The sequence below is a fragment of the Balaenoptera physalus genome (assembly GCF_965194825.1).
Source record: "Balaenoptera physalus genome assembly, contig: HAP1_SCAFFOLD_550, whole genome shotgun sequence".
Classification (NCBI taxonomy): Eukaryota; Metazoa; Chordata; class Mammalia; order Artiodactyla; family Balaenopteridae; genus Balaenoptera; species Balaenoptera physalus.
This window is the reverse complement of record NW_028126182.1, coordinates 491574-495980: the sequence shown is the minus strand read 5'-3', so window position 1 is coordinate 495980 and position 4407 is coordinate 491574. Positions and strand designations below refer to the sequence as shown.

General features: G+C 48.0%; 1 long non-coding RNA gene across 1 annotated transcript; it reads right to left on the bottom strand.

The window, feature by feature from the left end:
* Window positions 1-660: 660 nt before the first annotated feature.
* Window positions 661-3774, bottom strand: LOC309653526. Its single transcript, XR_014259239.1, has 3 exons — window positions 3678-3774; window positions 2851-3022; window positions 661-967 (listed from the first exon to the last, which is right to left on the bottom strand). It is a non-coding gene; the product is annotated as an uncharacterized lncRNA (long non-coding RNA).
* Window positions 3775-4407: the final 633 nt, after the last annotated feature.

Genomic DNA, 4407 nt, shown 5'->3' with positions numbered 1-4407 from the left:
AAATCTTATCACTTAAAAAGAAAAATTCTTAGGCCAAACGAAGGAGTACATTACTGATACATTCTAAAACATGAGCCTCAAAAGCATGATATTCAGTATAAGAAGCCAGACATAAAGGGCACATATTTTATGATTCCAGTCACATGAAATATTGAGAGTAGGCATATCTGTAGAGACAGAAAGCAGATTTGTGGTAGCCACGGCCTGAGCATAGGTGGAATAGAATGGACTAATGGGGATGGGGTTTCTTTTTGAGGTGATGAAATGTTCTGGTATTAGTGCCGATGGTTGCACAACTTTGTGAATAGATTATAAATCACTAAATTCTACACTTTTCAAAGGGTGAATTTTATGGTACGTGAATTGTGTCTCAACTTAAAAAATAGTGATTAATAAATGTGATTTTTAAAATAACATGGGAATCATTATCATGAGTTTTATTTGCTTCCTGCCCTACTAAGCTCTGGGATATGAAAAAAGAAACACACAGCGCCCCCCCCCAAATGAAAACAATCACTATTTACTCAGAACTTGTCTATAGAGCATGGGAGTCAGCCAACACCCCTCACATCAGGCTGAGACTCAGGCACACATAAGAGTGGGGACACTTTCTGGTGGCAAAAAAAGGAAGGCATGTCCTGCCCAGAGTTTGTGATGGGGGAGGCTGGAGACAAGCTGATAGGAAGAGGGGCGTCCTAAGTGATTACTTAGGGGAATATATTTGGCTTTCCCCGCATTTGGTTCTACATGGAAAAGACTGAAAATGACGAAGCTGTGAGTCACTGACCAAGTCCTGACCCTTGGGGCCTATTGTTGCAGAGGTTGAAGTCTGGTTTTCCAGATTGGTTGTTGCAGGGTGTGGGGCAGGGCCTTGTGGCTGGAGGGAGAGGTTCCCAGACTTCCAGGTGGATTTAGAAAATTCTGCATCCCAAAACGCTCCTTCACCATCTTCAATCAATCAGATCCTCTGTGGATAGATAAACTTGAATCAATGTTTTTAAAATTAACTGCAAACAGAATTAGAAATGACTAATGTACAATATAATAACATATTAAAAGGCAAATATCAATAGAAGAATCTAACGGAATTTTATAAATTCCTTCCAAGCAATGAATATGCTCAATTAAAATCATATGCTCATGAACTGCAGTATTTGGTAGTATATATATGTGTGAAAAGAATTTTCAAATATGAAATATGTAAACCATGCAAAATCTCCTTATAAGTCAGGATTAACAACTTAAATTTTGATGATAGGAATCTCTAATAAGCTAAATGGCATCCCCCTTGCAAAAGAATTCCAGTTTTCTCATTAGCAGACTTGTATCACAAAAAATTGTACTAAATATATTTTAAATTTCATAAATCAGCATTTTGTGAAAAAATTGCAAATGATAGTAGTTATTACAGTAATGTCGATTTACTGTAAACATCAGGATTTCTCATTTCACTAATGTTCACATTGTAGTGAATCTCACAACAAAAAAAAATTTAATTCATTAAATTTTCTTCTTACCCCAATACCGAAATCCGGCCATCTGGTCGACCTTGCGCTGCAGACTCCAAGTCACGTGTAACTGGTGTGAACCTCAACAGGAAGGATCCAGATCGCACACCGGCGAAGGCGCACCGCCACGCCCCTGACACCCGTCCTCGACCCATGCCACCATCGGTCCCATTTCTCGCCCTGGGGGATCCTCCCGTCCACCCGTGCATCTGTACGCCTTTCCCTGTCTGCAGAGCTTCTTCAGAGAAGCTATCGACAACCACGCCCACCCAGGACCGCGGCCAGGCTCGTGTCTGCTCACGACCATCACCGGAGGCCCCGGGCGGTCCCTGTTTCCCAAAGAGAAACGACTACGACCTACGACCACCGAAGCCTAGGAGGGACTGCCGGCCCTCCACGAGCACCCTTCCCGCTTGCCCACGACAGTCCGCGGCGAGGAGACCTGCACAAACGCAAGCGCCACGCTGACGAGGTGACCAAGGAGTGGGGACGGGAGCTCCCCGCGTAGACGCCGGTTCAATCTGCCTGGTGGATCACGTCTCTTGACAAGCATCCCGTGCCCCTGCCTTGGGGCAAGATTCGCCCCCGTGACCGCCTCACGTGGAACATGGAGAAACTGAAGTGGCCCACGGTGAGCAGCCCCACCGCCTCGACTGCACCGGGATGGACCCGGGTCCCCAAGCCGGCGAGGACGCACCGACGGATCGTGACACACGGAGGACGACGTCGTGCACGGACATCCTCTCCTGGTCACGCATAGCAGGACGGGAAGTCTCAGCGGGCCAAGGGGCACCAGGGAGTGCTGGTCGACCGGCGCAGACCTCCCCACAACCATCCGAGGGAGCTCAGCGCCGGCCCCACAACACACTGCTCTCCACATTCAGTCTCCGGTGAGAGCAGGACGCGCTCACCACTCCGCATCACCGGGATGGTCGCCGCCAACGTCAGCGGCCTCCCGGAACTCTGCCCCGCGCCTGGCGGGCGAGTCACATCCCTCGCGAAGGTCACTGAAGCTCAGGAGGGAAGGGACAATATAAAAGCGGCCGCCTGGTGGCTCCCGACAACGGGCTCGAACGTCAGCGGGATGGATTCTGATCGCTGGGCGGCGAGGGATCAGCTCCGACCGCCCAAACGCTCGAGTTCGTCTCGGGGCGTCCGCCTCGTAGCTACCTGCCGGTTCGGCTCGGCACGGCACGACGGGACCCCAGCAGCCGACAAGGCTGGGAAGATTTGGGCAGGAGGCTGCCGCGAAGGAGACGCGCTCCTCATGCTAATGTGGAGAATTCTGCAGTCGGAACCCTGACTCTGCAGACCTGGGTTCCCTTAGTGCCCAGCCTCTTACCTCCTTATCAGGAGACCTTAGCAATTCACTTGCTTGCTCCAATTATCTCTGCCCACCCTACACGTGTGCCGCTCTTCTCTCCATGAGCCTAGAGCTGCTTTCCCAAGGAAAAGACATCCCCATGCCATTGCAGGTAGGAGCCAAGGAGACAGCTGAACATTTGCATCTGGACCTATTAGAGAAATTTTATATATCCAACGCAGGAAGATACAAGACTGAGAGGGTCTTATAACTTTAGCACCACATGGCCATGGCTTTCATGAAACACTGATGCACACTCGGCAAGTCCAGGGGTGCCAGGAGAAGAAAGACACACACACAGCACATACACACACATCCCCCGGGTCTAATAAGAACACTTACCAGGGCTGGCAATGGTGGGATCAGAAAGCCCATTATTGCCACTTCTGGGGTTCCCTGGGCTAGAACCCCAGCTCATTCAGGCAGATCCTGGTTGTTTTATTCATGTCACTCTGGCGAAGTGAGGTCTTGGAGCTCCCCAGACTGTCATTTGCTGTCCAGTGCTCTACATTTTGTTCTCTGTACTGTGCCCCTTCTCCTCCACACACAGTCCAAATTAAGAAAATAAGAATCTGCAGACATTGCATTCAACTTTCTAATTTGAATGAAGGTTAAGAACACAAAGGAAAAGGGTTATGTGAACAACTTTGTTAAGGAGCTTACGTTTATCTTTTTGAAGCTATCAAAATGTTTATGAGTACTCTGTAGAAAGTTAATCTTTTTAAAATTAGGAAAAATAAATGATTCTTTATTGCTATCTCTCACCAAACCCCCACTCACACCAGCACCTATGACACAGGACTCACCTGATGAAACGCCTGCTCCCCACTGGCCTAGAGATTTCTGCTCTGAGTCATTCTCTAGCCCCTGTGTTCACCGCATTCCTAAGTCCACTGCAGCCAGTAACATGATGAAGGACGTCGCTGTGCCCAAGGGATGACCTTTAAAAAAAGAGAAGGAAAAAACCTCTCCCCGTCTTCTGTGAGGTCACAGCTTAATGGAGGCTGGAACAAGTGAAAGTAAATGTTGGGAAAGAGAGTATTTCTTCATTGGTCCCTGACCTGCCATATCCCTAACAGGGTGGTGAACATAACTGGCATTAATATTTCCTGGGTGCACTTAGAAAATCCGGACCCAAAGTAGAAACCTGACCATTTGGCAAAAGATGGATCAATTCAGGAATCAAAGTAAGTTTGTTTTCTCACCTGTTGTTTCATTATCAGGAACTCTGCCACCACCTGCCCTCCTCTGCACCCTTATGCAGGGACAATCCGAAAATCAAGCAGATAAATCTGAGGAAAAAGAAAGCAGCCTTCAGAACCCAGCCTTTCAAAGTATTGTTAGATACACCAGGCATGAATCCCCAACCACTCAGCTGGGAGTGACCCCTCCCACCTAACCCACAGTCATGTGCAGACAGAAGGAACACTTTTTCCTCCCATGGTCAAAAACAAGGCTGCATTGGCTACTCGGCATGTAAGGAGGATATAATATACCCATTTTGCAGAAAACAATGCAAATTATGGGGTGTTATAC